This window comes from Lycium barbarum, chromosome 3, assembly GCF_019175385.1.
Source record: "Lycium barbarum isolate Lr01 chromosome 3, ASM1917538v2, whole genome shotgun sequence".
Classification (NCBI taxonomy): Eukaryota; Viridiplantae; Streptophyta; class Magnoliopsida; order Solanales; family Solanaceae; genus Lycium; species Lycium barbarum.
In genome coordinates, this window is record NC_083339.1 from 138665526 (window position 1) to 138675112 (window position 9587).

A 9587-nucleotide genomic window follows, 5' to 3' on the forward strand; every position below is an offset into this window, starting at 1 on the left:
CTATTTACTCAAGGTAATAAATAAGCAAGAGTCTTATTAATTAAATATAATTTATTCAAATTACCCATTTTCTAAGAATTAGAGTTTTCCTAAGGATATGAAAAAAACTAAAGTGGACGCATATTATTCCAAATTATTAACAAAACGAACCCCCAACTGTCAATGACGTGGAGGATAGAACGACCTTTGATGACAACTTTGACGGCTGAAAGACACTGAAGCAGTGGAGCCTGGTCAATAATATTTGGGACTAAAACTAATGGCCTTTTCTTTGATATAATTTGAATATCCCTTAAATTCTGGAAAGTGCACTTTTAAAATTGTGTTGCCTAATTCTGATTGGTTCTGAATAATTACTTGAAGTTTCTTTTTCCTCCATAATTAAAAGATATTTTCTCAGACCTTTTTAAAAGTAATTTTCTTTTCCTTTTCTTCTCTTTTCCAAATATAAATCAGACGGACATGATCTTAAGATTCGTTCTGGTTAACCACTTATCACTTAGTCAAACAACGAAGTACTAATGGTACCATATTATTATCATAAATACCGTTGACAAACAAATGATATTTTATATGGCTTTTTTTAGCAATCAAATTAAATTAAATATATAATATAAAACAACATATTGGTTATTCTGTTAATTTAGGTAATTGTTTAACGAAAGCAATAACTTTTTTTGTGTCGAAGTGTTAGAAATTTTTAGTAAGTATTGTGGTCTATAAACTGGTTAAATAATTATGGGAAATTGACATTTAGGTGCAAGTCTTAGTAGGCGTTTGGACATGCGATTTCATCTAATGAGATGAAATTCCAAATCATCCAAAAAGGCATGATTTGTGATTTGAAATTATGATTTCAAAAAATATAAATGTAAAATTTGACTCATACGTTTATATTTTGTAAAAAAAAAGACCCATAAGTTGGTAGATATATTTACCAATCATGTTTATCAACCATTTTTATTAAATATTAATCTGCAAGTTGGTAAAATATATTTATCAATCATGTACCATGTGGGAGGGTTATATTAAAGAGTAGTTCCATTACTATTCATGTTAAATTTTTTCTTTTTATTGAACTAAAGTTTAATCAATTGATGTTGTATTCTTTAGAAAAGTCTTCTGGTAGCGTATTAATTTTATTTCGAATGATGATTTACTCATTTGGTAAGATTGTATGAGAATTGGGAAAATTTTGATGGTTTTCACAACTTTTGGAGTTTTTATGTTTATAAAAAAAATCGTAACTTGAGAAATCCAAATTGCATGTCCAAACATGATTTCATGTCATGATTTCATCTCATGAGATGAAATTATGTCCAAACGGCTCCTTACATAGTATTGGCATGCTTTTAACCTAGAGGTCTTTAGCAAAATTTAAGCCTATAAAAATTGGCACTATGTAGCCAAATGTTTCATCCGCATATTTTGTTTGAGCAAAAATAGGGAGAATATCTTTCTCTTTCCCTATTTCACGTTATTGAATTCTTAACACTAAGGATTCAATTTTTTTTTTTTTTTAATTTGTTACTGCATATCCATAAAATTAGGGATCTAGTTATTCATGTTGTTCCTTTTTATTTGAAGTATTAGTTAAAATACTCTAATTATTCCCTTATTTCATGTTAGATATCCCTAAAAATTAGGGAGCAATTATTTTGTTTCCCTTATTTCATGTTTTCGTAGCATCATTAAAAAAAAATCATATTAATAAAAGTTGTCTTTAACATCATAATATTTGATATATACATTTAATTTGCATACTAAATCTTTTAACCCAAAATGCAAACATTTATTGAAAACTATATATCAACTGTGGAAGAGTCTTTCATTTGATTAATACATTTAGTTGATGTATAAACTTAGTTGATATAAACAGTTTATGTATACATTAGGCCGACTGCATATAATATTTGATGTATACATTTAACATGGATACTAAATCTTTTAACCCAAAATGTATACATTTATTGATAAAAGTATACATCAAAGTGTGAAAGAGTCCTTCATTTGATGTATATATTTAGTGATGTATACATTTATGCCTTAAGACAAACTTTTACTCAAAAATAGGCTTTAAGGTCAAATCTCCTTAAGAGGTTTGCAAAATTCCAGCAATTTTTTTTTTTTTTTTTTTTTTTTTGCCTTTTCAAAATCAGTATCAGAAGCATGATTTTTCCTAAAGTTCTTTGAAAGACTTTTCTTCCCCATATTTGTAGTATAAATTAACAACAAGCTCCAAAATTTGATTCGAAGGTGTATACCTATTTTGAACTCCACTAAATCCATTTTTCTTTTCAAAACAAGATTCTTGTAGTGGAAGTTCTAATTGTAATTGAAGTTCTAATTGAATGATTTTAGGAGAAGCAAGTGGAGAGAGAATATGAAGCTAAGAAAATAAATTGGACAATGAAATGGAGAAACCAACTTATAAAGAGAACAAAGTAGAGAGAGAATAAGAAGGTGTGAGCTATTTTTTTCTCAAAAGGTTATGGGTCATGTTGTGCTAAAATATTTGACCCAAAACATATATATTGGCCTTTTTATACCAACTTATTAAAGATTAGCTAATATATGCCAAATTAGTCTAACACTTCACAAAAAAAAAAAAAAAAAAAAAAAAAAAAAAGTCTAACACTTCACACTGTGCCAAATTCCCAATAATAGTTGGTGGACATGACCAACCCCACTTAGCTTGTTGGATTCGATATTGGGTTTGTATCACTTCATGTATTCGTGTAGGCTTTTAGTAGAACAGGCCTTATCATAGACATAATAAACATATTATAGGAAGCCAATTAGGAGCCTGTTTGGATGGGCTTATGCGTATAAGCTGAAAACAACTTATAAGTCCAAAAAAATAAGTTGGGGTAACCCAACTTTTTTTTTTTGGCTTATAAGCTGTTTTCAGCTTACAAGCTGCTTTAGATGAGCTAAATCAAATGAACTCAATTATTTTTTTAAGCTTATTTTAAGCACAAAATGATTTTAAGTTGGTTAGCCAAACACTCAAAAAAGCTAAAAACAGCTTATAAGCAACTTATAAACAACTTATAAGCCAATCCAAACGGGCTCTAGATCAAGTTTGATGGCTTGGCCTCTCAGCTCCTTAAACCTACCCAACCATCTCATTAGACTGCCGATCATAGGAGAAGCAATGAGAGACAGACGTAATCAAACGTTCCATACCTCTGCAACGCGTTTTTACATTAACGAATAAAATTACTAATTTAAAGGTATGTGTTTTATATATCTTTGAGTTTATGATATTTTTAATCTACTCAATAATTCCTGGGTGGTTATAAATTTATTTACATGAAGTTCATGAATAATTTATATAAATATTATGGCTGTGATATAACTTGCAAATCTAATTTTAAGGGATGTATATAATCACTTGCAAATCTAATTGACATAAAGATAGAATTATTTAATAAAATAACAGAAACTACTGGCCAATCAAAAATGTCTGTTTGTTTTTTGTTTTCTATTCTCATTTATCCCACCTTTAAGCTACAATCCGCCGGACAGGTAGTTAAAAATCCTTTTCTCGTTGTCCCAGCTTGTAGACTCATAGCTTTCAAATCTTTAAATAAATAAATAAATAAATACGAAAGACAATATGATCTGTATTATTCTATGGTCAGTATGGCTACCTAACCAAAAAGGCAAAAAGGTGAGAAAATATCATCCGTCTGATAAGGTTACCTGATCTGATTGGATGATTGCAGATTAAGATTTTGCTGACGCTGACTCATACATAAATTATACTACCATAAATAAACCAATCAAGAAGTGAAAAGTGTACCTCTTTATTTATTGCAAAAAGTTGAAGCTCAAAACAGAAGTTTGGTTACTTTACTGTCTACTCGATTCATCTAGGCATGGCAATGGAAATTGGATGAATTGTTTGTCCAGAAAAAGGAAAAGAAGAAGCAAAAGGTAACACAGAGGAAACTGTGTGAAGTGGGAGTATGTCAATTTTGCCAACAAAGAGGAGTCTCTACTTGTTGGGTGAATGAGACATACTATCATATGAAATCATTACTACTCCGGTTTAATATGAGTGTCTACTTAGTATTTGCACACCCCCTAAAAACAATACTAATAATTTCTAGGCAAAAATAGATAATTTAACTAAATTAACTTTAATTAAATAGTAATTGGAATTTGGTCACTTAGCACTTTATAAAGATAATTTTTTTTTTTTTTTTTTAATTTGGTAAGTGAACACTCATTTTTAACAAAAGAATAAAGACTAAATAAACACTGTTTCTGAACGACAAGGAGTTTAAGATTAATCTGGCCAAACTACTTTAGTAATACTCATCAACCAATTAAGATTTTGAATATTAGTTTAAGGAAATTGATTTCAAAATCTACCAATCAAATTTTCCACGAATAGTTCTGTTAAGTGCGGTCTTTAACTTTGGTCAGTTTTGTTTAATCCTTGTTAAACGATTAATGTCTGTTTCAGCCACGTCAGCTGGACATCTCCACATTAGGAAGCTAAAAGTCCAGCATTATTCTTAAGCAGTTTCCTCATATTTGGAACAAAGAAAAGGTTGTTACACATGGAGCCATTTTGACATTAGTGTGTTAATCTATGTAATTAAGCAAAAGTCTCTCGTTTAAGTGGATGACATGTGTTAATCATCCGGTTAAACAAAACCTGACTTTACTAATCCAACATTTTTATACTTATCTAATGGAACGTTCAAGAGACCAATATGTGTCCTGTTTGGGTCTCTTTTTAAAAAATTCCAAAAAACACGAAAAGGCAACTTCCACGCGTAAAGATAATAAAGTAGCTGCCATGTCTTTTTCTCTTTCGGTATAAAGCCTTGCTGATTTGTCGTTTAAACAAATAAATCAGATTTTTATAATTAAGTTTAGCTTAGACCCAAAAGTATGGAATTTTAAATTGGGGGAGATTGATAAAATGATGATTTATTGTAATATAAAGTCTTCTCGAAAAGGGACCTTTTATTTTAATTATTCACTTTTCCTTTAATAAAAAAAAAATAGGTCGGCCATGTGGGGCCTGTACATGTGGGATTAATAAATTGGTCATTACTTTAAAAAGACAAATTGTGATTAGACATGTTGGGACCAAGTGACCACTGGACCAATGGAAAATTAGGGAGTAGTGACTCACTAGTCATCTTTCTCCCTCGTGTTTTGCTTTAATTTGAGATTTATCTCTAATATAATAAAAATATTACACCACTGTTGTGTTCCATCTGTCTTTTGGTACCACAGTAATCCGACAAATCGTTGATGTTTAATTGAACCAAATGAATTACTAGTATTTAAGTTTTGAGAGGATCAAATATAAGTTACAAAATTTATTTCATCAAAAATGTGAAAGAGTAATTTCTGATTGCCCCTTTTTTAAAATACGAAGATGAGTTTCAAGTTTTAAAAAATGATTTTGATCAATTTTCAAGTAGTTTTTTTTTTATATTCGCAGAATTTCTATTATTTGCAGGTTAAAATGATGTCCAAATATGAATTTAACTTCCAAATACCTTTTAATTTTTTTTTTCTCAAATACATTTTTTTTTCATTATCACATTTTTGTGTCCAAAAGCCCTTTAAGTTGTTTGACATAATTTGTAATATCTAAATCTCGATAAAAGGAAAGTGGCAGATACTTTGATGCATGGTTATAAATTTATAGCCAACTTTTTAATGAAAAGAGTCTCAAATACATATCATGAAATGGATGATACTTTTGGCCTTTTTAATTTAATATTTGTGAGTTGTGACTAATGAAAGACTGAAAACATCAATGGTAAATAAATTAGATAATTTTCAGAGAATTATGGAATCTTATTCTATTAATTACATAAAAATGCTTAATGGATCAACCAGATATTAAAAATAAACATAATAAAAAAGGTTCTCGCTGTTTGCGAGTTTTAAAAGGCAAGACGTTAATTATTTTTATTTTTTTTTAACAAAAAAACACTTTATTGCCACTTGAGAATAATCATGTAAAAGGGGGGTCGGACCTGACCTTTTACTACAAGATAAGAAATTGAAGAACCAAGTTTACAAGCTAAAAAGCCATTCGCAAAAGGCAGTAGCAAAGTGACAATAAAGCTGGAAGCATTCAAGGTGGGTCATAGGTGAGCATCCTTGCATTTTTCTTCTTGACTCTAATTGAAGGTAAGTCCATCTATCCGTGTTTAAAAGGCCCCTAATTTGTCCAGGTAGGCCAGCAAAAGTATTGAATATACATAGTCCATCTTGGCTGTGACTTTGAGCAGCCAATCTATTAGCAACTTTGTTTGCTTCTCTGTAGCAGTGTCTTGTGCTAATATCATGACTATTTACTAGTATCCTTATTTTATCCACTGTATCCTTGATCTTCCAAGGAATTTCCCAAGTACCCCTTATAGAGTTTTGGAGCAGTAGAGAGTCGGTCTCCCCTACGATCGAATTAAAACCATTGTTGATGCACCAGTCAAGCCCAAATAAGAGGGCACCAGCTTCTGCTTCACTACTTGTGCCCTGTCCCAAAGATATAGAGTAGGCCATAATGAGTTTACCTTTCCAGTTCCTTACCACTCCACCTCCTCCACACTTACCATTAATGCATGACCCATCACTGTTAAGTTTCACAGATGGTAAGGGAGGTTTGAGCCATGTCACCACAATAAAGCTATTAACATTCATAGAAACTTCATAGAGAGTGCAAATTTCTTCCCAGGTGTTTCCAATATCTATCTTCTTGAATTGAGTTCTAATCAATTGAGAAATGTTAAAAGAAATAAAATCCTTAGATCTTTGAAAAGAGGGATTTTCCATATCAAATTTCGAGCTACATCTGGATCTCCATAGCTCCCAAATAATGATGGTAGGAAGAGCTTTATGAATGTAGGAAGCAATGGGATTCTTGGCCTTGTGATTCCAGCATCTAAGAAGAAGAGTCCTCAAATTAGTGTTTCTGTAATCTATACCCAGATTGCCAACAAAATGGCCCCATATCCTTTGAGCATATTGTCCATCATAGAACAAATGGTTGGCAGTTTCCTGGCCTGGGATAATACCATTGCCTTTGCAACAGCTACACCTGATATCATTATCAATACCCAGTCTGTTGACTTTATCATTAGTAGACACTCTATTATGTATAGCTCTCCATGCCATGAAGGACATTTTGAAAGGCACATCTTTATGCAAAATATTGGCATCAAATGGACATATATCATTCTTCTTTCTGGTTAGTCCCCAGTCACTGGCAACAGTGAACTTTCCAGTTGTGGTGCCAGTCCAAATAGAAGTGTCTTCAATCTCATGTTGTAGATTGATATGCATAGTAGAAAGAGTCTCTTTAATGGTATCAATAGGTTGAATCTGCAGCACAGACCAGTCCCAACGATCATCTTTGAACACTTCATTCAGCTTGATATCATCAATATTAATCTCATCAGGCATGTTAGTATGGAGAGGTCCGAGAGGAGACCAATTATCAAACCAAAAACTTACATTTCCTTTCCCAATTTTCCAAAGTATGTTACTTTCCACATTGTTTTTAATAGAGCACATATCTTTCCAGCAATGGGACTGCCCTTTCTTCCATTCTACGCAGATAGGATTGGTCTCACTGCAATATTTATATCTCATGAACTGGGACCACAGAGAGTCAGTAGTTCTGAATTTCCACCAATGCTTTGCATTGAAGGCATTACAAATATCCACCAAACTCCTAAAACCAATCCCTCCTTCCTTGTATGGGGAGCAAAGCTTCTCCCAAGAGACCCAATGATGTCTCTCACCATTGGTATTTCCTGACCAGAAAAACTTGGCTAAATACCTTTCAATTATCTCCAAGGTGCCCTTAGGGGGTTGAATAGCGGCAAGCGTATGAGTATTGAGAGCAAGTAAGACATGCTTAATAAGCACAGCCCTACCTCCCGTTGAAAGAAATTTCAAGTGCCACCCTTTAATCTTGTTAATAACCTTGTTCACCATGTCAGAGAAGATAGAAAGAGTTTTTCTTCCTTTGTAAATAGACAACCCAAATACTGTATAGGCAATTTGCCCTGTCGCATGCCCAATATTCTCCCAACTCTAGTGATAGTACTATGAGTAGTTTTAGGAGCCATAGCAAAGCAACTTTTATTTTTATTGATAAGCTGTCCACTAATTTTCTCATAAGTTTCCAAAGTATCCAGGACAAGTTTGAGAGACTGCTTAATTCCACTGCAGAAAATGATGGTATCATTAGCAAATGAAAGATGAGTAACCTGAGGCCCTTGGTTGTTCATATAGTAACCTCTGAATTTGTTGTTGTTGTGGAGCTCGTTTAGCATCTGAGAAAGAAGCTCGGCACTGAGTATGAATAAAGAGGGTGATAAAGGGTCACCCTGCCTCAGTCCCCGTTCAGATTTGAAAAACCCATGTCTGCTTCCATTTACAATCAGGGAGTACCAATTGTTGGAGATAAATCTGTAAATTAAGTCAACCCACTCTTCCTTAAAACCAAGTTGTCTAAGCATGAAGCATAGAAACGGCCAAGATACTCTGTCATAAGCTTTGGTCATATCCAATTTAATCACAACATTCGTCCCTTTTCTAGGTTTGTTAATGTTATGCACAATCTCTTGAGTCAACAATATGTTCTCATTTATAGCCCTTCCCTTGACAAAGCCACTTTGATTAAGGGGGATAATTCTAGGCAAGATAGTGCTCAGCCTAACATTTATCAGCTTAGCAATAATCTTACTGAATACATTACATAGGCTAATAGGTCTGATGTCAGAGAATTGCTGAGGAGAATTAACTTTCGGTAACATGATAAGGCAAGTGTGGGTAATGAATCTAGGCAGTGCAGCACCATTAAAGAAGGCTTTAACAGCCTTATGTACATCATAGCCAATAATATCCCAGGCAGTTTGGTAGAATTTGGCACTTAGCCCATCTGGTCCAGGTGCGCTATCAGGCTCAATAGAGAAGGTACTGTCTTTGACCTCTTGCAAAGTAGGGATAGCAGTGAGAGTCTCATTGTCTGCATCAGACACCACTTTTTTTACCACACTAAGGACTTGAGAATCTTCAATGGTGTTTTCTGCACTAAACAACTTCTGAAAGAACTGGACTGCTGCTCCAGCTACATCATTAGTCCCTTCCACCCAGGTTCCTTCATCATTTTTAATCTTAAGAATTGAGAGTTTCTTTCTCCTGTCTTTTATCACACCATGAAAATATGCAGTGTTGGTATCTCCTTCAGTCAACCACTTGATTCTGGCCTTCTGTCTGAGAACACTATCTTGCAATTTCAGGAAGTTGTTGAACTCAGCTTTAGCACTAGATATCTTAGTTCTGATCTCCTGATTGTCGTTAATAGTGGCCTCATCTTCAAGGTCTTTGATGAGTTTTTCCAGCTTCTTTGGTTCCTCATAGATATCTCCAAATGTAGATCTAGACCAAACACTGAGAGTTTTGCACACATTCTTGGTCTTCTGGTATAGAACAGACAAAGGATTTCCCTGCACTTCTTTAGACCAAGACTGTTGGATGATATTCAAATAGTCTTCATGTTCTACCCACATGTTCAAGAACTTAAAATAGCTAAT